This window comes from Hyperolius riggenbachi, chromosome 4 (assembly GCF_040937935.1).
Source record: "Hyperolius riggenbachi isolate aHypRig1 chromosome 4, aHypRig1.pri, whole genome shotgun sequence".
NCBI classification, from domain to species: Eukaryota; Metazoa; Chordata; class Amphibia; order Anura; family Hyperoliidae; genus Hyperolius; species Hyperolius riggenbachi.
Window position 1 is genome coordinate 24,538,001 of NC_090649.1, and position 25,154 is coordinate 24,563,154.

At 47.9% G+C, this 25,154-nt stretch overlaps 25 non-coding genes across 25 annotated transcripts; all 25 read left to right on the plus strand.

Annotated features, from left to right (window-relative positions):
- Window positions 1–665: 665 nt before the first annotated feature.
- TRNAA-AGC (transfer RNA alanine (anticodon AGC)) lies at window positions 666–738 on the plus strand. Its single transcript has one exon. It is a non-coding gene; the product is annotated as a tRNA-Ala (tRNA).
- A 1,961-nt stretch (window positions 739–2,699) lies between these two features.
- Window positions 2,700–2,772, plus strand: TRNAA-AGC (transfer RNA alanine (anticodon AGC)). The gene has a single exon. It is a non-coding gene; the product is annotated as a tRNA-Ala (tRNA).
- A 106-nt stretch (window positions 2,773–2,878) lies between these two features.
- TRNAY-GUA (transfer RNA tyrosine (anticodon GUA)) lies at window positions 2,879–2,977 on the plus strand. Its single transcript has 2 exons — window positions 2,879–2,915; window positions 2,942–2,977. It is a non-coding gene; the product is annotated as a tRNA-Tyr (tRNA).
- Window positions 2,978–3,895: 918 nt separating this feature from the next.
- On the plus strand, window positions 3,896–3,994 carry TRNAY-GUA (transfer RNA tyrosine (anticodon GUA)). Its single transcript has 2 exons — window positions 3,896–3,932; window positions 3,959–3,994. It is a non-coding gene; the product is annotated as a tRNA-Tyr (tRNA).
- A 918-nt stretch (window positions 3,995–4,912) lies between these two features.
- On the plus strand, window positions 4,913–5,011 carry TRNAY-GUA (transfer RNA tyrosine (anticodon GUA)). The gene is made up of 2 exons: window positions 4,913–4,949; window positions 4,976–5,011. It is a non-coding gene; the product is annotated as a tRNA-Tyr (tRNA).
- A 739-nt stretch (window positions 5,012–5,750) lies between these two features.
- Window positions 5,751–5,823, plus strand: TRNAA-AGC (transfer RNA alanine (anticodon AGC)). Its single transcript has one exon. It is a non-coding gene; the product is annotated as a tRNA-Ala (tRNA).
- Window positions 5,824–5,929: 106 nt separating this feature from the next.
- TRNAY-GUA (transfer RNA tyrosine (anticodon GUA)) lies at window positions 5,930–6,028 on the plus strand. Its single transcript has 2 exons — window positions 5,930–5,966; window positions 5,993–6,028. It is a non-coding gene; the product is annotated as a tRNA-Tyr (tRNA).
- A 739-nt stretch (window positions 6,029–6,767) lies between these two features.
- TRNAA-AGC (transfer RNA alanine (anticodon AGC)) lies at window positions 6,768–6,840 on the plus strand. The gene has a single exon. It is a non-coding gene; the product is annotated as a tRNA-Ala (tRNA).
- Window positions 6,841–6,946: 106 nt separating this feature from the next.
- Window positions 6,947–7,045, plus strand: TRNAY-GUA (transfer RNA tyrosine (anticodon GUA)). The gene is made up of 2 exons: window positions 6,947–6,983; window positions 7,010–7,045. It is a non-coding gene; the product is annotated as a tRNA-Tyr (tRNA).
- A 739-nt stretch (window positions 7,046–7,784) lies between these two features.
- Window positions 7,785–7,857, plus strand: TRNAA-AGC (transfer RNA alanine (anticodon AGC)). The gene has a single exon. It is a non-coding gene; the product is annotated as a tRNA-Ala (tRNA).
- Window positions 7,858–7,963: 106 nt separating this feature from the next.
- On the plus strand, window positions 7,964–8,062 carry TRNAY-GUA (transfer RNA tyrosine (anticodon GUA)). The gene is made up of 2 exons: window positions 7,964–8,000; window positions 8,027–8,062. It is a non-coding gene; the product is annotated as a tRNA-Tyr (tRNA).
- Window positions 8,063–8,801: 739 nt separating this feature from the next.
- Window positions 8,802–8,874, plus strand: TRNAA-AGC (transfer RNA alanine (anticodon AGC)). Its single transcript has one exon. It is a non-coding gene; the product is annotated as a tRNA-Ala (tRNA).
- Window positions 8,875–8,980: 106 nt separating this feature from the next.
- TRNAY-GUA (transfer RNA tyrosine (anticodon GUA)) lies at window positions 8,981–9,079 on the plus strand. Its single transcript has 2 exons — window positions 8,981–9,017; window positions 9,044–9,079. It is a non-coding gene; the product is annotated as a tRNA-Tyr (tRNA).
- A 739-nt stretch (window positions 9,080–9,818) lies between these two features.
- On the plus strand, window positions 9,819–9,891 carry TRNAA-AGC (transfer RNA alanine (anticodon AGC)). The gene has a single exon. It is a non-coding gene; the product is annotated as a tRNA-Ala (tRNA).
- Window positions 9,892–9,997: 106 nt separating this feature from the next.
- On the plus strand, window positions 9,998–10,096 carry TRNAY-GUA (transfer RNA tyrosine (anticodon GUA)). Its single transcript has 2 exons — window positions 9,998–10,034; window positions 10,061–10,096. It is a non-coding gene; the product is annotated as a tRNA-Tyr (tRNA).
- Window positions 10,097–11,013: 917 nt separating this feature from the next.
- On the plus strand, window positions 11,014–11,112 carry TRNAY-GUA (transfer RNA tyrosine (anticodon GUA)). The gene is made up of 2 exons: window positions 11,014–11,050; window positions 11,077–11,112. It is a non-coding gene; the product is annotated as a tRNA-Tyr (tRNA).
- Window positions 11,113–12,029: 917 nt separating this feature from the next.
- On the plus strand, window positions 12,030–12,128 carry TRNAY-GUA (transfer RNA tyrosine (anticodon GUA)). Its single transcript has 2 exons — window positions 12,030–12,066; window positions 12,093–12,128. It is a non-coding gene; the product is annotated as a tRNA-Tyr (tRNA).
- A 917-nt stretch (window positions 12,129–13,045) lies between these two features.
- TRNAY-GUA (transfer RNA tyrosine (anticodon GUA)) lies at window positions 13,046–13,144 on the plus strand. The gene is made up of 2 exons: window positions 13,046–13,082; window positions 13,109–13,144. It is a non-coding gene; the product is annotated as a tRNA-Tyr (tRNA).
- Window positions 13,145–13,882: 738 nt separating this feature from the next.
- On the plus strand, window positions 13,883–13,955 carry TRNAA-AGC (transfer RNA alanine (anticodon AGC)). The gene has a single exon. It is a non-coding gene; the product is annotated as a tRNA-Ala (tRNA).
- Window positions 13,956–14,061: 106 nt separating this feature from the next.
- Window positions 14,062–14,160, plus strand: TRNAY-GUA (transfer RNA tyrosine (anticodon GUA)). Its single transcript has 2 exons — window positions 14,062–14,098; window positions 14,125–14,160. It is a non-coding gene; the product is annotated as a tRNA-Tyr (tRNA).
- Window positions 14,161–14,900: 740 nt separating this feature from the next.
- TRNAA-AGC (transfer RNA alanine (anticodon AGC)) lies at window positions 14,901–14,973 on the plus strand. Its single transcript has one exon. It is a non-coding gene; the product is annotated as a tRNA-Ala (tRNA).
- A 106-nt stretch (window positions 14,974–15,079) lies between these two features.
- On the plus strand, window positions 15,080–15,178 carry TRNAY-GUA (transfer RNA tyrosine (anticodon GUA)). Its single transcript has 2 exons — window positions 15,080–15,116; window positions 15,143–15,178. It is a non-coding gene; the product is annotated as a tRNA-Tyr (tRNA).
- Window positions 15,179–16,095: 917 nt separating this feature from the next.
- TRNAY-GUA (transfer RNA tyrosine (anticodon GUA)) lies at window positions 16,096–16,194 on the plus strand. Its single transcript has 2 exons — window positions 16,096–16,132; window positions 16,159–16,194. It is a non-coding gene; the product is annotated as a tRNA-Tyr (tRNA).
- A 1,266-nt stretch (window positions 16,195–17,460) lies between these two features.
- Window positions 17,461–17,533, plus strand: TRNAA-AGC (transfer RNA alanine (anticodon AGC)). The gene has a single exon. It is a non-coding gene; the product is annotated as a tRNA-Ala (tRNA).
- A 106-nt stretch (window positions 17,534–17,639) lies between these two features.
- TRNAY-GUA (transfer RNA tyrosine (anticodon GUA)) lies at window positions 17,640–17,738 on the plus strand. The gene is made up of 2 exons: window positions 17,640–17,676; window positions 17,703–17,738. It is a non-coding gene; the product is annotated as a tRNA-Tyr (tRNA).
- Window positions 17,739–25,154: the final 7,416 nt, after the last annotated feature.

Genomic DNA, 25,154 nt, shown 5'->3' on the forward strand with positions numbered 1-25,154 from the left:
TCTTCCTTACTCCACCGCTTTAGTGGAAAACGGCCCACATCTCTGGCAAACCATTTTTGGGCTTCTACCTGTCAGGGTAATTACCTATTACTGTTACCCTGACTCAATTAAAAAAAGGGGAGTCGGGCAGCTTGCTAGAAAGAGTTACAGAGTTCAGCTGGGTAGGGTTGAGGATCAAAGGCCAAAAAAGACTCTTGTGGGGTATCCTTTCATAGCTCAGTGGCCATCAAGTTCCCCCTTTTTAGCCTCACTGCACCTCAGTCCAGAGCACACAAAAAAAGCAACAAGGGCAAGAGTGCTTTCTCCCACTTTCCATTCCATCTACTAGGTCATTGGAGAAGAACTAAAGTCAGTAGCGACCCTTATTGGCAGCAGCCCACTACTTTGTTTGAAGACAAAGTGCTTTGTATTTGACTTAATACCTCTAGCGACCCGTTTTGTCTGCTTCCACTTTTGGGAGTCTGATTACTTTTTACCGGTTGTATCACACCTTTCTAAAATTCCTACTTTTTGTTGACCCCTTGCTCAACACTCTGTGAAGACAAAAGAAATGTTGTAAAATACACAGTCCTCCATTCCAATGAAACTGTGTGGCGTTCCATCGTTAACTCTGACATCGCAGTTCCGCTCATCTGCCTGCGTCTCTTGCGCGGATGTGTATAGATGGGGGATTAGCTCAAATGGTAGAGCGCTCGCTTAGCATGCGAGAGGTAGCGGGATCGATGCCCGCATCCTCCACACACATGCTTTTCCATCTTGAACCCCAGAGACAAACACTCATTTTCTGCACCTTCCGCTCGCTAGGAATGAGGATCAAAGGCTGGCAAAACCTTAGCTGGGGTATCCTTCGATAGCTCAGCTGGTAGAGCGGAGGACTGTAGATTGACAAAATGTTGAGAAAACTGTAATCCTTAGGTCGCTGGTTCGATTCCGGCTCAAAGGAACTTTTACGTCACGTTGATAACACACCGTCTTTCTTGTTGACCCTTTCCCGTTTGCATCCCATGATACAACAGCGTCTTCCTTACTCCACCGCTTTAGTGGAAAACGGCCCACATCTCTGGCAAACCATTTTTGGGCTTCTACCTGCCAGGGTAATTACCTATTACTGTTACCCTGACTCAATTAAAAAAGGGGAGTCGGGCAGCTTGCTAGAAAGAGTTACAGAGTTCAGCTGGGTAGGGTTGAGGATCAAAGGCCAAAAAAGACTCTTGTGGGGTATCCTTTCATAGCTCAGTGGCCATCAAGTTCCCCCTTTTTAGCCTCACTGCACCTCAGTCCAGAGCACAAAAAAAAAGCAACAAGGGCAAGAGTGCTTTCTCCCACTTTCCATTCCATCTACTAGGTCATTGGAGAAGAACTAAAGTCAGTAGCGACCCTTATTGGCAGCAGCCCACTACTTTGTTTGAAGACAAAGTGCTTTGTATTTGACTTAATACCTCTAGCGACCCGTTTTGTCTGCTTCCACTTTTGGGAGTCTGATTACTTTTTACCGGTTGTATCACACCTTTCTAAAATTCCTACTTTTTGTTGACCCCTTGCTCAACACTCTGTGAAGACAAAAGAAATGTTGTAAAATACACAGTCCTCCATTCCAATGAAACTGTGTGGCGTTCCATCGTTAACTCTGACATCGCAGTTCCGCTCATCCGCCCGCGTCTCTTGCGCAGATGTGTATAGATGGGGGATTAGCTCAAATGGTAGAGCGCTCGCTTAGCATGCGAGAGGTAGCGGGATCGATGCCCTCATCCTCCACACACATGCTTTTCCATCTTGAACCCCAGAGACAAACACTCATTTTCTGCACCTTCCGCTCGCTAGGAATGAGGATAAAAGGCTGGCAAAACCTTAGGTGGGGTATCCTTCGATAGCTCAGCTGGTAGAGCGGAGGACTGTAGATTGACAAAATGTTGAGAAAACTGTAATCCTTAGGTCGCTGGTTCGATTCCGGCTCAAAGGAACTTTTACGTCACGTTGATAACACACCGTCTTTCTTGTTGACCCTTTCCCGTTTGCATCCCATGATACAACAGCGTCTTCCTTACTCCACCGCTTTAGTGGAAAACGGCCCACATCTCTGGCAAACCATTTTTGGGCTTCTACCTGCCAGGGTAATTACCTATTACTGTTACCCTGACTCAATTAAAAAAGGGGAGTCGGGCAGCTTGCTAGAAAGAGTTACAGAGTTCAGCTGGGTAGGGTTGAGGATCAAAGGCCAAAAAAGACTCTTGTGGGGTATCCTTTCATAGCTCAGTGGCCATCAAGTTCCCCCTTTTTAGCCTCACTGCACCTCAGTCCAGAGCACACAAAAAAAGCAACAAGGGCAAGAGTGCTTTCTCCCACTTTCCATTCCATCTACTAGGTCATTGGAGAAGAACTAAAGTCAGTAGCGACCCTTATTGGCAGCAGCCCACTACTTTGTTTGAAGACAAAGTGCTTTGTATTTGACTTAATACCTCTAGCGACCCGTTTTGTCTGCTTCCACTTTTGGGAGTCTGATTACTTTTTACCGGTTGTATCACACCTTTCTAAAATTCCTACTTTTTGTTGACCCCTTGCTCAACACTCTGTGAAGACAAAAGAAATGTTGTAAAATACACAGTCCTCCATTCCAATGAAACTGTGTGGCGTTCCATCGTTAACTCTGACATCGCAGTTCCGCTCATCCGCCCGCGTCTCTTGCGCAGATGTGTATAGATGGGGGATTAGCTCAAATGGTAGAGCGCTCGCTTAGCATGCGAGAGGTAGCGGGATCGATGCCCGCATCCTCCACACACATGCTTTTCCATCTTGAACCCCAGAGACAAACACTCATTTTCTGCACCTTCCGCTCGCTAGGAATGAGGATCAAAGGCTGGCAAAACCTTAGCTAGGGTATCCTTCGATAGCTCAGCTGGTAGAGCGGAGGACTGTAGATTGACAAAATGTTGAGAAAACTGTAATCCTTAGGTCGCTGGTTCGATTCCGGCTCGAAGGAACTTTTACGTCACGTTGATAACACACCGTCTTTCTTGTTGACCCTTTCCCGTTTGCATCCCATGATACAACAGCGTCTTCCTTACTCCACCGCTTTAGTGGAAAACGGCCCACATCTCTGGCAAACCATTTTTGGGCTTCTACCTGCCAGGGTAATTACCTATTATTGTTACCCTGACTCAATTAAAAAAGGGGAGTCGGGCAGCTTGCTAGAAAGAGTTACAGAGTTCAGCTGGGTAGGGTTGAGGATCAAAGGCCAAAAAAGACTCTTGTGGGGTATCCTTTCATAGCTCAGTGGCCATCAAGTTCCCCCTTTTTAGCCTCACTGCACCTCAGTCCAGAGCACAAAAAAAAAGCAACAAGGGCAAGAGTGCTTTCTCCCACTTTCCATTCCATCTACTAGGTCATTGGAGAAGAACTAAAGTCAGTAGCGACCCTTATTGGCAGCAGCCCACTACTTTGTTTGAAGACAAAGTGCTTTGTATTTGACTTAATACCTCTAGCGACCCGTTTTGTCTGCTTCCACTTTTGGGAGTCTGATTACTTTTTACCGGTTGTATCACACCTTTCTAAAATTCCTACTTTTTGTTGACCCCTTGCTCAACACTCTGTGAAGACAAAAGAAATGTTGTAAAATACACAGTCCTCCATTCCAATGAAACTGTGTGGCGTTCCATCGTTAACTCTGACATCGCAGTTCCGCTCATCCGCCCGCGTCTCTTGCGCAGATGTGTATAGATGGGGGATTAGCTCAAATGGTAGAGCGCTCGCTTAGCATGCGAGAGGTAGCGGGATCGATGCCCACATCCTCCACACACATGCTTTTCCATCTTGAACCCCAGAGACAAACACTCATTTTCTGCACCTTCCGCTCGCTAGGAATGAGGATCAAAGGCTGGCAAAACCTTAGCTGGGGTATCCTTCGATAGCTCAGCTGGTAGAGCGGAGGACTGTAGATTGACAAAATGTTGAGAAAACTGTAATCCTTAGGTCGCTGGTTCGATTCCGGCTCGAAGGAACTTTTACGTCACGTTGATAACACACCGTCTTTCTTGTTGACCCTTTCCCGTTTGCATCCCATGATACAACAGCGTCTTCCTTACTCCACCGCTTTAGTGGAAAACGGCCCACATCTCTGGCAAACCATTTTTGGGCTTCTACCTGCCAGGGTAATTACCTATTACTGTTACCCTGACTCAATTAAAAAAGGGGAGTCGGGCAGCTTGCTAGAAAGAGTTACAGAGTTCAGCTGGGTAGGGTTGAGGATCAAAGGCCAAAAAAGACTCTTGTGGGGTATCCTTTCATAGCTCAGTGGCCATCAAGTTCCCCCTTTTTAGCCTCACTGCACCTCAGTCCAGAGCACAAAAAAAAAGCAACAAGGGCAAGAGTGCTTTCTCCCACTTTCCATTCCATCTACTAGGTCATTGGAGAAGAACTAAAGTCAGTAGCGACCCTTATTGGCAGCAGCCCACTACTTTGTTTGAAGACAAAGTGCTTTGTATTTGACTTAATACCTCTAGCGACCCGTTTTGTCTGCTTCCACTTTTGGTAGTCTGATTACTTTTTACCGGTTGTATCACACCTTTCTAAAATTCCTACTTTTTGTTGACCCCTTGCTCAACACTCTGTGAAGACAAAAGAAATGTTGTAAAATACACAGTCCTCCATTCCAATGAAACTGTGTGGCGTTCCATCGTTAACTCTGACATCGCAGTTCCGCTCATCCGCCCGCGTCTCTTGCGCAGATGTGTATAGATGGGGGATTAGCTCAAATGGTAGAGCGCTCGCTTAGCATGCGAGAGGTAGCGGGATCGATGCCCACATCCTCCACACACATGCTTTTCCATCTTGAACCCCAGAGACAAACACTCATTTTCTGCACCTTCCGCTCGCTAGGAATGAGGATCAAAGGCTGGCAAAACCTTAGCTGGGGTATCCTTCGATAGCTCAGCTGGTAGAGCGGAGGACTGTAGATTGACAAAATGTTGAGAAAACTGTAATCCTTAGGTCGCTGGTTCGATTCCGGCTCGAAGGAACTTTTACGTCACGTTGATAACACACCGTCTTTCTTGTTGACCCTTTCCCGTTTGCATCCCATGATACAACAGCGTCTTCCTTACTCCACCGCTTTAGTGGAAAACGGCCCACATCTCTGGCAAACCATTTTTGGGCTTCTACCTGCCAGGGTAATTACCTATTACTGTTACCCTGACTCAATTAAAAAAGGGGAGTCGGGCAGCTTGCTAGAAAGAGTTACAGAGTTCAGCTGGGTAGGGTTGAGGATCAAAGGCCAAAAAAGACTCTTGTGGGGTATCCTTTCATAGCTCAGTGGCCATCAAGTTCCCCCTTTTTAGCCTCACTGCACCTCAGTCCAGAGCACAAAAAAAAAGCAACAAGGGCAAGAGTGCTTTCTCCCACTTTCCATTCCATCTACTAGGTCATTGGAGAAGAACTAAAGTCAGTAGCGACCCTTATTGGCAGCAGCCCACTACTTTGTTTGAAGACAAAGTGCTTTGTATTTGACTTAATACCTCTAGCGACCCGTTTTGTCTGCTTCCACTTTTGGGAGTCTGATTACTTTTTACCGGTTGTATCACACCTTTCTAAAATTCCTACTTTTTGTTGACCCCTTGCTCAACACTCTGTGAAGACAAAAGAAATGTTGTAAAATACACAGTCCTCCATTCCAATGAAACTGTGTGGCGTTCCATCGTTAACTCTGACATCGCAGTTCCGCTCATCCGCCCGCGTCTCTTGCGCAGATGTGTATAGATGGGGGATTAGCTCAAATGGTAGAGCGCTCGCTTAGCATGCGAGAGGTAGCGGGATCGATGCCCGCATCCTCCACACACATGCTTTTCCATCTTGAACCCCAGAGACAAACACTCATTTTCTGCACCTTCCGCTCGCTAGGAATGAGGATCAAAGGCTGGCAAAACCTTAGCTGGGGTATCCTTCGATAGCTCAGCTGGTAGAGCGGAGGACTGTAGATTGACAAAATGTTGAGAAAACTGTAATCCTTAGGTCGCTGGTTCGATTCCGGCTCGAAGGAACTTTTACGTCACGTTGATAACACACCGTCTTTCTTGTTGACCCTTTCCCGTTTGCATCCCATGATACAACAGCGTCTTCCTTACTCCACCGCTTTAGTGGAAAACGGCCCACATCTCTGGCAAACCATTTTTGGGCTTCTACCTGCCAGGGTAATTACCTATTACTGTTACCCTGACTCAATTAAAAAAGGGGAGTCGGGCAGCTTGCTAGAAAGAGTTACAGAGTTCAGCTGGGTAGGGTTGAGGATCAAAGGCCAAAAAAGACTCTTGTGGGGTATCCTTTCATAGCTCAGTGGCCATCAAGTTCCCCCTTTTTAGCCTCACTGCACCTCAGTCCAGAGCACAAAAAAAAAGCAACAAGGGCAAGAGTGCTTTCTCCCACTTTCCATTCCATCTACTAGGTCATTGGAGAAGAACTAAAGTCAGTAGCGACCCTTATTGGCAGCAGCCCACTACTTTGTTTGAAGACAAAGTGCTTTGTATTTGACTTAATACCTCTAGCGACCCGTTTTGTCTGCTTCCACTTTTGGGAGTCTGATTACTTTTTACCGGTTGTATCACACCTTTCTAAAATTCCTACTTTTTGTTGACCCCTTGCTCAACACTCTGTGAAGACAAAAGAAATGTTGTAAAATACACAGTCCTCCATTCCAATGAAACTGTGTGGCGTTCCATCGTTAACTCTGACATCGCAGTTCCGCTCATCCGCCCGCGTCTCTTGCGCAGATGTGTATAGATGGGGGATTAGCTCAAATGGTAGAGCGCTCGCTTAGCATGCGAGAGGTAGCGGGATCGATGCCCGCATCCTCCACACACATGCTTTTCCATCTTGAACCCCAGAGACAAACACTCATTTTCTGCACCTTCCGCTCGCTAGGAATGAGGATCAAAGGCTGGCAAAACCTTAGCTGGGGTATCCTTCGATAGCTCAGCTGGTAGAGCGGAGGACTGTAGATTGACAAAATGTTGAGAAAACTGTAATCCTTAGGTCGCTGGTTCGATTCCGGCTCGAAGGAACTTTTACGTCACGTTGATAACACACCGTCTTTCTTGTTGACCCTTTCCCGTTTGCATCCCATGATACAACAGCGTCTTCCTTACTCCACCGCTTTAGTGGAAAACGGCCCACATCTCTGGCAAACCATTTTTGGGCTTCTACCTGCCAGGGTAATTACCTATTACTGTTACCCTGACTCAATTAAAAAAGGGGAGTCGGGCAGCTTGCTAGAAAGAGTTACAGAGTTCAGCTGGGTAGGGTTGAGGATCAAAGGCCAAAAAAGACTCTTGTGGGGTATCCTTTCATAGCTCAGTGGCCATCAAGTTCCCCCTTTTTAGCCTCACTGCACCTCAGTCCAGAGCACAAAAAAAAAGCAACAAGGGCAAGAGTGCTTTCTCCCACTTTCCATTCCATCTACTAGGTCATTGGAGAAGAACTAAAGTCAGTAGCGACCCTTATTGGCAGCAGCCCACTACTTTGTTTGAAGACAAAGTGCTTTGTATTTGACTTAATACCTCTAGCGACCCGTTTTGTCTGCTTCCACTTTTGGGAGTCTGATTACTTTTTACCGGTTGTATCACACCTTTCTAAAATTCCTACTTTTTGTTGACCCCTTGCTCAACACTCTGTGAAGACAAAAGAAATGTTGTAAAATACACAGTCCTCCATTCCAATGAAACTGTGTGGCGTTCCATCGTTAACTCTGACATCGCAGTTCCGCTCATCCGCCCGCGTCTCTTGCACAGATGTGTATAGATGGGGGATTAGCTCAAATGGTAGAGCGCTCGCTTAGCATGCGAGAGGTAGCGGGATCGATGCCCGCATCCTCCACACACATGCTTTTCCATCTTGAACCCCAGAGACAAACACTCATTTTCTGCACCTTCCGCTCGCTAGGAATGAGGATCAAAGGCTGGCAAAACCTTAGCTGGGGTATCCTTCGATAGCTCAGCTGGTAGAGCGGAGGACTGTAGATTGACAAAATGTTGAGAAAACTGTAATCCTTAGGTCGCTGGTTCGATTCCGGCTCGAAGGAACTTTTACGTCACGTTGATAACACACCGTCTTTCTTGTTGACCCTTTCCCGTTTGCATCCCATGATACAACAGCGTCTTCCTTACTCCACCGCTTTAGTGGAAAACGGCCCACATCTCTGGCAAACCATTTTTGGGCTTCTACCTGCCAGGGTAATTACCTATTACTGTTACCCTGACTCAATTAAAAAAGGGGAGTCGGGCAGCTTGCTAGAAAGAGTTACAGAGTTCAGCTGGGTAGGGTTGAGGATCAAAGGCCAAAAAAGACTCTTGTGGGGTATCCTTTCATAGCTCAGTGGCCATCAAGTTCCCCCTTTTTAGCCTCACTGCACCTCAGTCCAGAGCACAAAAAAAAAGCAACAAGGGCAAGAGTGCTTTCTCCCACTTTCCATTCCATCTACTAGGTCATTGGAGAAGAACTAAAGTCAGTAGCGACCCTTATTGGCAGCAGCCCACTACTTTGTTTGAAGACAAAGTGCTTTGTATTTGACTTAATACCTCTAGCGACCCGTTTTGTCTGCTTCCACTTTTGGGAGTCTGATTACTTTTTACCGGTTGTATCACACCTTTCTAAAATTCCTACTTTTTGTTGACCCCTTGCTCAACACTCTGTGAAGACAAAAGAAATGTTGTAAAATACACAGTCCTCCATTCCAATGAAACTGTGTGGCGTTCCATCGTTAACTCTGACATCGCAGTTCCGCTCATCCGCCCGCGTCTCTTGCGCAGATGTGTATAGATGGGGGATTAGCTCAAATGGTAGAGCGCTCGCTTAGCATGCGAGAGGTAGCGGGATCGATGCCCGCATCCTCCACACACATGCTTTTCCATCTTGAACCCCAGAGACAAACACTCATTTTCTGCACCTTCCGCTCGCTAGGAATGAGGATCAAAGGCTGGCAAAACCTTAGCTGGGGTATCCTTCGATAGCTCAGCTGGTAGAGCGGAGGACTGTAGATTGACAAAATGTTGAGAAAACTGTAATCCTTAGGTCGCTGGTTCGATTCCGGCTCGAAGGAACTTTTACGTCACGTTGATAACACACCGTCTTTCTTGTTGACCCTTTCCCGTTTGCATCCCATGATACAACAGCGTCTTCCTTACTCCACCGCTTTAGTGGAAAACGGCCCACATCTCTGGCAAACCATTTTTGGGCTTCTACCTGCCAGGGTAATTACCTATTACTGTTACCCTGACTCAATTAAAAAAGGGGAGTCGGGCAGCTTGCTAGAAAGAGTTACAGAGTTCAGCTGGGTAGGGTTGAGGATCAAAGGCCAAAAAAGACTCTTGTGGGGTATCCTTTCATAGCTCAGTGGCCATCAAGTTCCCCCTTTTTAGCCTCACTGCACCTCAGTCCAGAGCACAAAAAAAAAGCAACAAGGGCAAGAGTGCTTTCTCCCACTTTCCATTCCATCTACTAGGTCATTGGAGAAGAACTAAAGTCAGTAGCGACCCTTATTGGCAGCAGCCCACTACTTTGTTTGAAGACAAAGTGCTTTGTATTTGACTTAATACCTCTAGCGACCCGTTTTGTCTGCTTCCACTTTTGGGAGTCTGATTACTTTTTACCGGTTGTATCACACCTTTCTAAAATTCCTACTTTTTGTTGACCCCTTGCTCAACACTCTGTGAAGACAAAAGAAATGTTGTAAAATACACAGTCCTCCATTCCAATGAAACTGTGTGGCGTTCCATCGTTAACTCTGACATCGCAGTTCCGCTCATCCGCCCGCGTCTCTTGCACAGATGTGTATAGATGGGGGATTAGCTCAAATGGTAGAGCGCTCGCTTAGCATGCGAGAGGTAGCGGGATCGATGCCCGCATCCTCCACACACATGCTTTTCCATCTTGAACCCCAGAGACAAACACTCATTTTCTGCACCTTCCGCTCGCTAGGAATGAGGATCAAAGGCTGGCAAAACCTTAGCTGGGGTATCCTTCGATAGCTCAGCTGGTAGAGCGGAGGACTGTAGATTGACAAAATGTTGAGAAAACTGTAATCCTTAGGTCGCTGGTTCGATTCCGGCTCGAAGGAACTTTTACGTCACGTTGATAACACACCGTCTTTCTTGTTGACCCTTTCCCGTTTGCATCCCATGATACAACAGCGTCTTCCTTACTCCACCGCTTTAGTGGAAAACGGCCCACATCTCTGGCAAACCATTTTTGGGCTTCTACCTGCCAGGGTAATTACCTATTACTGTTACCCTGACTCAATTAAAAAAGGGGAGTCGGGCAGCTTGCTAGAAAGAGTTACAGAGTTCAGCTGGGTAGGGTTGAGGATCAAAGGCCAAAAAAGACTCTTGTGGGGTATCCTTTCATAGCTCAGTGGCCATCAAGTTCCCCCTTTTTAGCCTCACTGCACCTCAGTCCAGAGCACAAAAAAAAGCAACAAGGGCAAGAGTGCTTTCTCCCACTTTCCATTCCATCTACTAGGTCATTGGAGAAGAACTAAACTCAGTAGCGACCCTTATTGGCAGCAGCCCACTACTTTGTTTGAAGACAAAGTGCTTTGTATTTGACTTAATACCTCTAGCGACCCGTTTTGTCTGCTTCCACTTTTGGGAGTCTGATTACTTTTTACCGGTTGTATCACACCTTTCTAAAATTCCTACTTTTTGTTGACCCCTTGCTCAACACTCTGTGAAGACAAAAGAAATGTTGTAAAATACACAGTCCTCCATTCCAATGAAACTGTGTGGCGTTCCATCGTTAACTCTGACATCGCAGTTCCGCTCATCCGCCCGCGTCTCTTGCGCAGATGTGTATAGATGGGGGATTAGCTCAAATGGTAGAGCGCTCGCTTAGCATGCGAGAGGTAGTGGGATTGATGCCCGCATCCTCCACACACATGCTTTTCCATCTTGAACCCCAGAGACAAACACTCATTTTCTGCACCTTCCGGTCGCTAGGAATGAGGATCAAAGGCTGGCAAAACCTTAGCTGGGGTATCCTTCGATAGCTCAGCTGGTAGAGCGGAGGACTGTAGATTGACAAAATGTTGAGAAAACTGTAATCCTTAGGTCGCTGGTTCGATTCCGGCTCGAAGGAACTTTTACGTCACGTTGATAACACACCGTCTTTCTTGTTGACCCTTTCCCGTTTGCATCCCATGATACAACAGCGTCTTCCTTACTCCACCGCTTTAGTGGAAAACGGCCCACATCTCTGGCAAACCATTTTTGGGCTTCTACCTGCCAGGGTAATTACCTATTACTGTTACCCTGACTCAATTAAAAAAGGGGAGTCGGGCAGCTTGCTAGAAAGAGTTACAGAATTCAGCTGGGTAGGGTTGAGGATCAAAGGCCAAAAAAGACTCTTGTGGGGTATCCTTTCATAGCTCAGTGGCCATCAAGTTCCCCCTTTTTAGCCTCACTGCACCTCAGTCCAGAGCACAAAAAAAAGCAACAAGGGCAAGAGTGCTTTCTCCCACTTTCCATTCCATCTACTAGGTCATTGGAGAAGAACTAAAGTCAGTAGCGACCCTTATTGGCAGCAGCCCACTACTTTGTTTGAAGACAAAGTGCTTTGTATTTTACTTAATACCTCTAGCGACCCGTTTTGTCTGCTTCCACTTTTGGGAGTCTGATTACTTTTTACCGGTTGTATCACACCTTTCTAAAATTCCTACTTTTTGTTGACCCCTTGCTCAACACTCTGTGAAGACAAAAGAAACGTTGTAAAATACACAGTCCTCCATTCCAATGAAACTGTGTGGCGTTCCATCGTTAACTCTGACATCGCAGTTCCGCTCATCCGCCCGCGTCTCTTGCGCAGATGTGTATAGATGGGGGATTAGCTCAAATGGTAGAGCGCTCGCTTAGCATGCGAGAGGTAGCGGGATCGATGCCTGCATCCTCCACACACATGCTTTTCCATCTTGAACCCCAGAGACAAACACTCATTTTCTGCACCTTCCGCTCGCTAGGAATGAGGATCAAAGGCTGGCAAAACCTTAGCTGGGGTATCCTTCGATAGCTCAGCTGGTAGAGCGGAGGACTGTAGATTGACAAAATGTTGAGAAAACTGTAATCCTTAGGTCGCTGGTTTGATTCCGGCTCGAAGGAACTTTTACGTCACGTTGATAACACACCGTCTTTCTTGTTGACCCTTTCCCGTTTGCATCCCATGATACAACAGCGTCTTCCTTACTCCACCGCTTTAGTGGAAAACGGCCCACATCTCTGGCAAACCATTTTTGGGCTTCTACCTGCCAGGGTAATTACCTATTACTGTTACCCTGACTCAATTAAAAAAGGGGAGTCGGGCAGCTTGCTAGAAAGAGTTACAGAGTTCAGCTGGGTAGGGTTGAGGATCAAAGGCCAAAAAAGACTCTTGTGGGGTATCCTTTCATAGCTCAGTGGCCATCAAGTTCCCCCTTTTTAGCCTCACTGCACCTCAGTCCAGAGCACAAAAAAAAGCAACAAGGGCAAGAGTGCTATCTCCCACTTTCCATTCCATCTACTAGGTCATTGGAGAAGAACTAAAGTCAGTAGCGACCCTTATTGGCAGCAGCCCACTACTTTGTTTGAAGACAAAGTGCTTTGTATTTGACTTAATACCTCTAGCGACCCGTTTTGTCTGCTTCCACTTTTGGGAGTCTGATTACTTTTTACCGGTTGTATCACACCTTTCTAAAATTCCTACTTTTTGTTGACCCCTTGCTCAACACTCTGTGAAGACAAAAGAAATGTTGTAAAATACACAGTCCTCCATTCCAATGAAACTGTGTGGCGTTCCATTGTTAACTCTGACATCGCAGTTCCGCTCATCCGCCCGCGTCTCTTGCGCAGATGTGTATAGATGGGGGATTAGTTCAAATGGTAGAGCGCTCGCTTAGCATGCGAGAGGTAGCGGGATCGATGCCCGCATCCTCCACACACATGCTTTTCCATCTTGAACCCCAGAGACAAACACTCATTTTCTGCACCTTCCGCTCGCTAGGAATGAGGATCAAAGGCTGGCAAAACCTTAGCTGGGGTATCCTTCGATAGCTCAGCTGGTAGAGCGGAGGACTGTAGATTGACAAAATGTTGAGAAAATTGTAATCCTTAGGTCGCTGGTTCGATTCCAGCTCGAAGGAACTTTTACGTCACGTTGATAACACACCGTCTTTCTTGTTGACCCTTTCCCGTTTGCATCCTATGATACAACAGCGTCTTCCTTACTCCACCGCTTTAGTGGAAAACGGCCCACATCTCTGGCAAACCATTTTTGGGCTTCTACCTGCCAGGGTAATTACCTATTACTGTTACCCTGACTCAATTAAAAAAGGGGAGTCGGGCAGCTTGCTAGAAAGAGTTACAGAGTTCAGCTGGGTAGGGTTGAGGATCAAAGGCCAAAAAAGACTCTTGTGGGGTATCCTTTCATAGCTCAGTGGCCATCAAGTTCCCCCTTTTTAGCCTCACTGCACCTCAGTCCAGAGCACAAAAAAAAGCAACAAGGGCAAGAGTGCTTTCTCCCACTTTCCATTCCATCTACTAGGTCATTGGAGAAGAACTAAAGTCAGTAGCGACCCTTATTGGCAGCAGCCCACTACTTTGTTTGAAGACAAAGTGCTTTGTATTTGACTTAATACCTCTAGCGACCCGTTTTGTCTGCTTCCACTTTTGGGAGTCTGATTACTTTTTACCGGTTGTATCACACCTTTCTAAAATTCCTACTTTTTGTTGACCCCTTGCTCAACACTCTGTGAAGACAAAAGAAATGTTGTAAAATACACAGTCCTCCATTCCAATGAAACTGTGTGGCGTTCCATCGTTAACTCTGACATCGCAGTTCCGCTCATCCGCCCGCGTCTCTTGCGCAGATGTGTATAGATGGGGGATTAGCTCAAATGGTAGAGCGCTCGCTTAGCATGCGAGAGGTAGCGGGATCGATGCCCGCATCCTCCACACACATGCTTTTCCATCTTGAACCCCAGAGACAAACACTCATTTTCTGCACCTTCCGCTCGCTAGGAATGAGGATCAAAGGCTGGCAAAACCTTAGCTGGGGTATCCTTCGATAGCTCAGCTGGTAGAGCGGAGGACTGTAGATTGACAAAATGTTGAGAAAACTGTAATCCTTAGGTCGCTGGTTCGATTCCGGCTCGAAGGAACTTTTACGTCACGTTGATAACACACCGTCTTTCTTGTTGACCCTTTCCCGTTTGCATCCCATGATACAACAGCGTCTTCCTTACTCCACCGCTTTAGTGGAAAACGGCCCACATCTCTGGCAAACCATTTTTGGGCTTCTACCTGCCAGGGTAATTACCTATTACTGTTACCCTGACTCAATTAAAAAAGGGGAGTCGGGCAGCTTGCTAGAAAGAGTTACAGAGTTCAGCTGGGTAGGGTTGAGGATCAAAGGCCAAAAAAGACTCTTGTGGGGTATCCTTTCATAGCTCAGTGGCCATCAAGTTCCCCCTTTTTAGCCTCACTGCACCTCAGTCCAGAGCACAAAAAAAAAAGCAACAAGGGCAAGAGTGCTATCTCCCACTTTCCATTTCATCTACTAGGGCATTGGAGAAGAACTAAAGTCAGTAGCGACCCTTATTGGCAGCAGCCCACTACTTTGTTTGAAGACAAAGTGCTTTGTATTTGACTTAATACCTCTAGCGACCCGTTTTGTCTGCTTCCACTTTTGGGAGTCTGATTACTTTTTACCGGTTGTATCACACCTTTCTAAAATTCCTACTTTTTGTTGACCCCTTGCTCAACACTCTGTGAAGACAAAAGAAATGTTGTAAAATACACAGTCCTCCATTCCAATGAAACTGTGTGGCGTTCCATCGTTAACTCTGACATCGCAGTTCCGCTCATCCGCCCGCGTCTCTTGCGCAGATGTGTATAGATGGGGGATTAGCTCAAATGGTAGAGCGCTCGCTTAGCATGCGAGAGGTAGCGGGATCAATGCCCGCATCCTCCACACACATGCTTTTCCATCTTGAACCCCAGAGACAAACACTCATTTTCTGCACCTTCCGCTCGCTAGGAATGAGGATCAAAGGCTGGCAAAACCTTAGCTGGGGTATCCTTCGATAGCTCAGCTGGTAGAGCGGAGGACTGTAGATTGACAAAATGTTGAGAAAACTGTAATCCTTAGGTCGCTGGTTCGATTCCGGCTTGAAGGAACTTTTACGTCACGTTGATAATACACCGTCTTTCTTGTTGACCCTTTCCCGTTTGCATCCCATGATACAACAGCGTCTTCCTTACTCCACCGCTTTAGTGGAAAACGGCCCACATCTCTGGCAAACCATTTTTGGGCTTCTACCTGCCAGGGTAATTACCTATTACTGTTACCCTGACTCAATTAAAAAAGGGGAGTCGGGCAGCTTGCTAGAAAGAGTTACAGAGTTCAGCTGGGTAGGGTTGAGGATCAAAGGCCAAAAAAGACTCTTGTGGGGTATCCTTTCATAGCTCAGTGGCCATCAAGTTCCCCCTTTTTAGCCTCACTGCACCTCAGTCCAGAGCACAAAAAAAAGCAACAAGGGCAAGAGTGCTTTCTCCCACTTTCCATTCCATCTACTAGGTCATTGGAGAAGAACTAAAGTCAGTAGCGACCCTTATTGGCAGCAGCCCACTACTTTGTTTGAAGACAAAGTGCTTTGTATTTGACTTAATACCTCTAGCGACCCGTTTTGTCTGCTTCCACTTTTGGGAGTCTGATTACTTTTTACCGGTTGTATCACACCTTTCTAAAATTCCTACTTTTTGTTGACCCCTTGCTCAACACTCTGTGAAGACAAAAGAAATGTTGTAAAATACACAGTCCTCCATTCCAATGAAACTGTGTGGCGTTCCATCGTTAACTCTGACATCGCAGTTCCGCTCATCCGCCCGCGTCTCTTGCGCAGATGTGTATAGATGGGGGATTAGCTCAAATGGTAGAGCGCTAGCTTAGCATGCGAGAGGTGGTGGGATCGATGCCCGCATCCTCCACACACATGCTTTTCCATCTTGAACCCCAGAGACAAACACTCATTTTCTGCACCTTCCGCTCGCTAGGAATGAGGATCAAAGGCTGGCAAAACCTTAGCTGGGGTATCCTTCGATAGCTCAGCTGGTAGAGCGGAGGACTGTAGATTGACAAAATGTTGAGAAAACTGTAATCCTTAGGTCGCTGGTTCGATTCCGGCTCGAAGGAACTTTTACGTCACGTTGATAACACACCGTCTTTCTTGTTGACCCTTTCCCGTTTGCATCCCATGATACAACAGCGTCTTCCTTACTCCACCGCTTTAGTGGAAAACGGCCCACATCTCTGGCAAACCATTTTTGGGCTTCTACCTGCCAGGGTAATTACCTATTACTGTTACCCTGACTCAATTAAAAAAGGGGAGTCGGGCAGCTTGCTAGAAAGAGTTACAGAGTTCAGCTGGGTAGGGTTGAGGATCAAAGGCCAAAAAAGACTCTTGTGGGGTATCCTTTCATAGCTCAGTGGCCATCAAGTTCCCCCTTTTTAGCCTCACTGCACCTCAGTCCAGAGCACAAAAAAAAAGCAACAAGGGCAAGAGTGCTATCTCCCACTTTCCATTCCATCTACTAGGTCATTGGAGAAGAACTAAAGTCAGTAGCGACCCTTATTGGCAGCAGCCCACTACTTTGTTTGAAGACAAAGTGCTTTGTATTTGACTTAACCTCCTTGGCGGTAACCCCGTGTGTGACACGGGGTAAGCCGCCGGAGGGTGCCGCTCAGGCCCTGCTGGGCCGATTTACTTAATTTTTTTTTTGCTGGACGCAGCTAGCACTTTGCTAGCTGCGCCAGCACCCCGATCGCCGCCGCCGCGCGCCCGATCGCCGCTATCCGGTGCGGCGCGCGGCCCCCCCCCCCAGACCCCGAGCGCTGCCTGGCCAATCAGTGCCAGGCAGCGCCGAGGGGTGGATCGGGTCTCCCAATGACGTCCCGACGTCGCTGACGTCGGTGACGTCATCCCGCCCCGTCGCCATGGCGACGGGGGAAGCCCTCCAGGAAATCCCGTTCTTTGAACGGGATTTCCTGATCGGTGATCGCCGAAGGCGATCGAAGCGGGCGGGGGGATGCCGCTGAGCAGCGGCTATCATGTAGCGAGCCCTCGGCTCGCTACATGATAAAAAAAAAAAAAAAATTTAAAAAAACTGTTGCGCTTCCCCCTGGCGGTATTTTTCATACCGCCAAGGGGGTTAATACCTCTAGCGACCCGTTTTGTCTGCTTCCACTTTTGGGAGTCTGATTACTTTTTACCGGTTGTATCACACCTTTCTAAAATTCCTACTTTTTGTTGACCCCTTGCTCAACACTCTGTGAAGACAAAAGAAATGTTGTAAAATACACAGTCCTCCATTCCAATGAAACTGTGTGGCGTTCCATCGTTAACTCTGACATCGCAGTTCCGCTCATCCGCCCACGTCTCTTGCGCAGATGTGTATAGATGGGGGATTAGCTCAAATGGTAGAGCGCTCGCTTAGCATGCGAGAGGTAGCGGGATCAATGCCCGCATCCTCCACACACATGCTTTTCCATCTTGAACCCCAGAGACAAACACTCATTTTCTGCACCTTCCGCTCGCTAGGAATGAGGATCAAAGGCTGGCAAAACCTTAGCTGGGGTATCCTTCGATAGCTCAGCTGGTAGAGCGGAGGACTGTAGATTGACAAAATGTTGAGAAAACTGTAATCCTTAGGTCGCTGGTTCGATTCCGGCTCGAAGGAACTTTTACGTCACGTTGATAACACACCGTCTTTCTTGTTGACCCTTTCCCGTTTGCATCCCATGATACAACAGCGTCTTCCTTACTCCACCGCTTTAGTGGAAAACGGCCCACATCTCTGGCAAACCATTTTTGGGCTTCTACCTGCCAGGGTAATTACCTATTACTGTTACCCTGACTCAATTAAAAAAGGGGAGTCGGGCAGCTTGCTAGAAAGAGTTACAGAGTTCAGCTGGGTAGGGTTGAGGATCAAAGGCCAAAAAAGACTCTTGTGGGGTATCCTTTCATAGCTCAGTGGCCATCAAGTTCCCCCTTTTTAGCCTCACTGCACCTCAGTCCAGAGCACAAAAAAAAAGCAACAAGGGCAAGAGTGCTTTCTCCCACTTTCCATTCCATCTACTAGGTCATTGGAGAAGAACTAAAGTCAGTAGCGACCCTTATTGGCAGCAGCCCACTACTTTGTTTGAAGACAAAGTGCTTTGTATTTGACTTAATACCTCTAGCGACCCGTTTTGTCTGCTTCCACTTTTGGGAGTCTGATTACTTTTTACCGGTTGTATCACACCTTTCTAAAATTCCTACTTTTTGTTAGTGTTGGGCGAACATCTAGATGTTCGGGTTCGGGCCGAACAGGCCGAACATGGCCGCGATGTTCGGGTGTTCGACCCGAACTCCGAACATAATGGAAGTCAATGGGGACCCGAACTTTTGTGGTTTGTAAAGCCTCCTTACATGCTACATACCCCAAATTTACAGGGTATGTGCACCTTGGGAGTGGGTACAAGAGGAAAAATTTTTTTTTAGCAAAAAGAGCTTATAGTTTTTGAGAAAATCGATTTTAAAGTGTCAAAGGGAAAACTGTCTTTTAAATGCGGGAAATGTCTGTTTTCTTTGCACAGGTAACATGCTTTTTGTCGGCATGCAGTCATAAATGTAATACATATAAGAGGTTCCAGGAAAAGGGACCGGTAATGCTAACCCAGCAGCAGCACACGTGATGGAACAGGAGGAGGGTGGCGCAGGAGGAGAAGGCCACGCTTTGAGACACAACAACCCAGGCCTTGCATGAGGACAAGAAGCGTGCGGATAGCATGCTTTGTACCACCATGCAGTCATAAATGTAATAAAGATAAGTGGTTCAATAAACAGGGACCACGCGGCAACGCTAACCCAGCAGCAGCACACGTGATGGAACAGGAGGAGGCGCAGGAGGAGAAGGCCACGCTTTGTGAGACACAACAACCCAGGCCTTGCATGAGGACAAAAAGCGTGCGGATAGCATGCTTTGTACCGCCATGTAGTCATAAATGTAATAAAGATAAGAGGTTCCATAAACAGGGACCGGCAACGGTAACCCAGCAGCAGCAGCAGCAGCAGCAGCAGCACACGTGATGGAACAGGAGGAGGCGCAGGAGGAGAAGGCCACGCTTTGTGAGACACAACAACCCAGGCCTTGCATGAGGACAAAAAGCGTGCGGATATAGCAGCAATGCTTTTTGCCGCCATGCAGTCATAAATGTAATACAGATGAGAGGTTCAATAAACAGGGACCGGAAACGCTAAACCATCCCAGATGTTCATCGGTCATGTTACTTGGTTGGGGTCCAGGAGTGTTGCGTAGTCGTTTCCAATCCAGGATTGATTCATTTTAATTTGAGTCAGACGGTCTGCATTTTCTGTGGAGAGGCGGATACGCCGATCTGTGATGATGCCTCCGGCAGCACTGAAACAGCGTTCCGACATAACGCTGGCTGCCGGGCAAGCCAGCACCTCTATTGCGTACATTGCCAGTTCGTGCCAGGTGTCTAGCTTCATGCCCGGTTTCAGGTCCAGCGGTGCCAGCCACAAATCCGTCTGTTCCTTTATTCCCCTCCAAATTTCCTCCCCTGTGTGCTGCTTATCCCCAAGGCAGATCAGCTTCAGCAACGCTTGCTGACGCATGCCAACAGCTGTGCTGCACTGCTTCCACGATCCTACTGCTGCTGGTGCTGGGTTAGCATTTCCGGATGAGGTACAGCTTTGAGATGCGTTGGAGGAGAAGGAGTCAGAGAGGTAGGTGCTGCTGTTGTTATCCAGCTGTTTGCGGCGTGGGCAACACCCGCGCCGTAGCAGGTGAGGAATCGCTGCCAGGCTCCACAAGGTTCACCCAGTGCGCGGTAAGGGAGATGTATCGACCCTGGCCGAACGCACTCGTCCAGGTGTCAGTGGTGAGGTGAACCTTGCAGGCAACGGCATTCTTCAAGCTTCGGGTTATTTAGCTGACCACGTGCTCATGCAACTCAGGCACTGCAGAGCGCGCAAAGTGGTAGCGGCTGGGAACCACGTAACGTGGGATGGCCACTGACATCATGCCCTTGAAGCTGTTTGTCTCCACCACTCGATATGGCAGCATTTCGCAGGCCAGAAGCTTGGCTATGCTGGCTGGCTGTTACTGCCACGGCCCGGGGGTCATTTGCTGGCAATTTCCTCTTGTGCTCAAACATCTCAGAGACAGACAACTCAACCGTAGCGCTGCACACCGAAGGGCTGTTGGTTGTTGTGTTTGATGAACACTGGGAGACCTCAAGAGCACTAGTCCGGAAAGTGACAGTGTCAGCATCGTCTGATGTTTGTGAATGTTGTGAACCACGCAATGGCTGGGCTACTGCTGCTGCTGAGGCGGGTCTGGTGGTGAGTCTGGTGAACCCAAGGGAGGCAGTGTTGCTGGTGGTACCCTGTCCTGCCGCGTTTGCCCACAGAGTGGGATGTTTGGATAGAATGTGGCGGCTCATGCTGGTGGTGGAGAGGTTGTTAATACTTTTCCCCCTGCTCAGGCGGGTCTTGCACACCTTGCAAATCGCCATGGTAACATCCTCAGTGCAGTCTTCAAAGAAAGCCCAGACTTTAACTGGCTGAGGACTCGGACCTCGTGCGTGATGTGCTGGTGCTGCTTAACCCACTGCTGGACGCTTGAGAGGTCATCCAAGTAATTATCTGGTCCTGTTCTTTTGGATCTGTGAGGGTTGTTGTCCTGGACAACATGGGCAGTATTGAGTGGGTTTTCTTGGGTGCTCCCCTGTGGCCTGTACGTGAACCGTCAGGGGAAACACCTCTTCCCTTGCCCCTCCCTCTTTCACCGGATTTCTTCCTCATTTCACTTATCCTTAAAGTACACGCTGACTGGCAGCAGTACAGTGGCAGTACAGAAATGCTATACAGTGGTGGGTGAGCGGTGTACCACTATTGTCAGCAGTGACACAGAGCACAATGCTATACAGTGGCGGGTGAGCGGTGTACTACTGTTCCCAGCAGACACAGAGTGGAAGTAAACACAATGCTATATAGTGTGGCTGAGCCGTGTACACAGAGTGGCATTAAACACAATGCTATATAGTCTGCTATATAGTCACCCCGAACAGGGTGATGTTCTGCAGAACCCGAACAGTGGCAAACACTGTTCGCCCAACACTACTGGGAGGCAACGCAGATTTTAGTACCTAAACACACGATACAACATGTTTTCCGGGGTCGGACTCTGAGGCACATACAGATGGTCCCGATCATCATCCTCATCATACAACTCTTCTCCTGAGTCTGACCCACCCACCACCTCTGCCACCCCAACATCCCCAGACACAGACCCCTCATCGTCCTCAACATTAACTTGGGATGCTGGCCTGAGCCAGACCTCCTCCTCCACATCAGGCCCCATCATCTCCTCAATGGCAGCCCTCATTAATCGCTCTGGCGACGGACTGATGGACACAACGTTCTCCTCCGGGGAGGGCTGCTGCTGACCACTGGCTGCTGGGGTGGATGTTATAGCTTGCGTGGGGCGTTGGCTGTTGCTGTTGTTGGGAGTGCTGCTCACAGCGGAGGTCTCTGGGGAACTCATGTTGAGCTCATATAGTGGTTGACGGTGAGTGGAGTATTACTGATCCCAGCAATATACACACTGACTGGCAGAGTACGCAATGCTATATAGTGTGGCTGAGCGGTGTACACAGAGTGGCAGTAAACACAATGCTATATAGTCTGGCTGAGCGAGCGGTGTACTACTGTTCCCAGCAGAATCAGAGTGGCAGTAAACAATGGTATATAGTCTGGCTGAGCGGTGTACACAGAGTGTCAGTAAACAATGGTATATAGTCTGGCTGAGCGAGCGGTGTACTACTGTTCCCAGCAGAATCAGAGTGGCAGTAAACAATGGTATATAGTCTGGCTGAGCGGTGTACACAGAGTGTCAGTAAACAATGGTATATAGTCTGGCTGAGCGGTGTACACACAATGCTATATAGTCTGCTATATAGTGTCAGTAAACAATGGTATATAGTCTGGCTGAGCGAGCGGTGTACTACTGTTCCCAGCAGAATCAGAGTGGCAGTAAACAATGGTATATAGTCTGGCTGAGCGGTGTACACAGAGTGTCAGTAAACAATGGTATATAGTCTGGCTGAGCGAGCGGTGTACTACTGTTCCCAGCAGAATCAGAGTGGCAGTAAACAATGGTATATAGTCTGGCTGAGCGGTGTACACAGAGTGTCAGTAAACAATGGTATATAGTCTGGCTGAGCGGTGTACACAGAGTGTCAGTAAACAATGGTATATAGTCTGGCTGAGCGGTGTACACAGAGTGGCAGTAAACACAATGCTATATACTCTGGCTGAGCGAGCGGTGTACTACTGTTCCCAGCAGACACAGAACAGTAAACAGAATGCTATATAGTGTGGCTGAGCGAGCGGTGTACCACTATTCCCAGCAGACACAGAACAGTAAACAGAATGCTATATAGTGTGGCTGAGCGAGCGGTGTACCACTATTCCCAGCAGACACAGAACAGTAAACAGAATGCTATATAGTGTGGCTGAGCGAGCGGTGTACCACTATTCCCAGCAGACACAGAACAGTGAACAGAATGCTATATAGTGTGGCTGAGCGAGCGGTGTACCACTATTCCCAGCAGACACAGAACAGTGAACAGAATGCTATATAGTGTGGCTGAGCGAGCGGTGTACCACTATTCCCAGCAGACACAGAACAGTGAACAGAATGCTATATAGTGTGGATGAGCGAGCGGTGTACCACTATTCCCAGCAGACACAGAACAGTAAACAGAATGCTATATAGTGTGGCTGAGCGAGCGGTGTACCACTATTCCCAGCAGACACAGAACAGTGAACAGAATGCTATATAGTGTGGCTGAGCGAGCGGTGTACCACTATTCCCAGCAGACACAGAACAGTGAACAGAATGCTATATAGTGTGGCTGAGCGAGCGGTGTACCACTATTCCCAGCAGACACAGAACAGTAAACAGAATGCTATATAGTGTGGCTGAGCGAGCGGTGTACCACTATTCCCAGCAGACACAGAACAGTAAACAGAATGCTATATAGTGTGGCTGAGCGAGCGGTGTACCACTATTCCAAGCAGACACAGAACAGTGAACAGAATGCTATATAGTGTGGCTGAGCGAGCGGTGTACCACTATTCCCAGCAGACACAGAGTGGCAGTAAACAGAATGCTATATAGTGTGGCTGAGCGAGGTACACAGAGTGGCAGTAAACAGAATGCTATATAGTGTGGCTGAGCAAGCGGTGTACTACTATTCCCAGCAGACACAGAGTGGCAGTAAACAGAATGCTATATAGTGTGGCTGAGCGAGGTACACAGAGTGGCAGTAAACAGAATGCTATATAGTGTGGCTGAGCAAGCGGTGTACTACTGTTCCCAGCAGTGACACAATGACAGGGGGGACCCTGGCTAGCGTGGCTGGAGCGCGAACTACCCTGCCTGCCTACCCAAAGCTAAACCCACAGACAAATGGCGGAGATATGACGTGGTTCGGGTATTTATTTACCCGAACCACGTGACAGTTCGGCCAATCAGAGCGCGTTCGGGTCCGAACCACGTGACCCGTTCGGCCAATCACAGCGCTAGCCGAACGTTCGGGGAACGTTCGGCCATGCGCTCTTAGTTCGGCCATATGGCCGAACGGTTTGGCCGAGCACCGTCAGGTGTTCGGCCGAACTCGAACATCACCCGAACAGGGTGATGTTCTGCAGAACCCGAACAGTGGCGAACACTGTTCGCCCAACACTACTTTTTGTTGACCCCTTGCTCAACACTCTGTGAAGACAAAAGAAATGTTGTAAAATACACAGTCCTCCATTCCAATGAAACTGTGTGGCGTTCCATCGTTAACTCTGACATCGCAGTTCCGCTCATCCGCCCGCGTCTCTTGCGCAGATGTGTATAGATGGGGGATTAGCTCAAATGGTAGAGCGCTCACTTAGCATGCGAGAGGTAGCGGGATCGATGCCCGCATCCTCCACACACATGCTTTTCCATCTTGAACCCCAGAGACAAACACTCATTTTCTGCACCTTCCGCTCGCTAGGAATGAGGATCAAAGGCTGGCAAAACCTTAGCTGGAGTATCCTTCGATAGCTCAGCTGGTAGAGCGGAGGACTGTAGATTGACAAAATGTTGAGAAAACTGTAATCCTTAGGTCGCTGGTTCGATTCCGGCTCGCAGGAACTTTTACGTCACGTTGATAACACACCGTCTTTCTTGTTGACCCTTTCCCGTTTGCATCCCATGATACAACAGCGTCTTCCTTACTCCACCGCTTTAGTGGAAAACGGCCCACATCTCTGGCAAACCATTTTTGGGCTTCTACCTGCCAGGGTAATTACCTATTACTGTTACCCTGACTCAATTAAAAAAGGGGAGTCGGGCAGCTTGCTAGAAAGAGTTACAGAGTTCAGCTGGGTAGGGTTGAGGATCAAAGGCCAAAAAAGACTCTTGTGGGGTATCCTTTCATAGCTCAGTGGCCATCAAGTTCCCCCTTTTTAGCCTCACTGCACCTCAGTCCAGAGCACAAAAAAAAAAGCAACAAGGGCAAGAGTGCTTTCTCCCACTTTCCATTCCATCTACTAGGTCATTGGAGAAGAACTAAAGTCAGTAGCGACCCTTATTGGCAGCAGCCCACTACTTTGTTTGAAGACAAAGTGCTTTGTATTTGACTTAATACCTCTAGCGACCCGTTTTGTCTGCTTCCACTTTTGGGAGTCTGATTACTTTTTACCGGTTGTATCACACCTTTCTAAAATTCCTACTTTTTGTTGACCCCTTGCTCAACACTCTGTGAAGACAAAAGAAATGTTGTAAAATACACAGTCCTCCATTCCAATGAAACTGTGTGGCGTTCCATCGTTAACTCTGACATCGCAGTTCCGCTCATCCGCCCGCGTCTCTTGCGCAGATGTGTATAGATGGGGGATTAGCTCAAATGGTAGAGCGCTCGCTTAGCATGCGAGAGGTAGCGGGATCGATGCCTGCATCCTCCACACACATGCTTTTCCATCTTGAACCCCAGAGACAAACACTCATTTTCTGCACCTTCCGCTCGCTAGGAATGAGGATCAAAGGCTG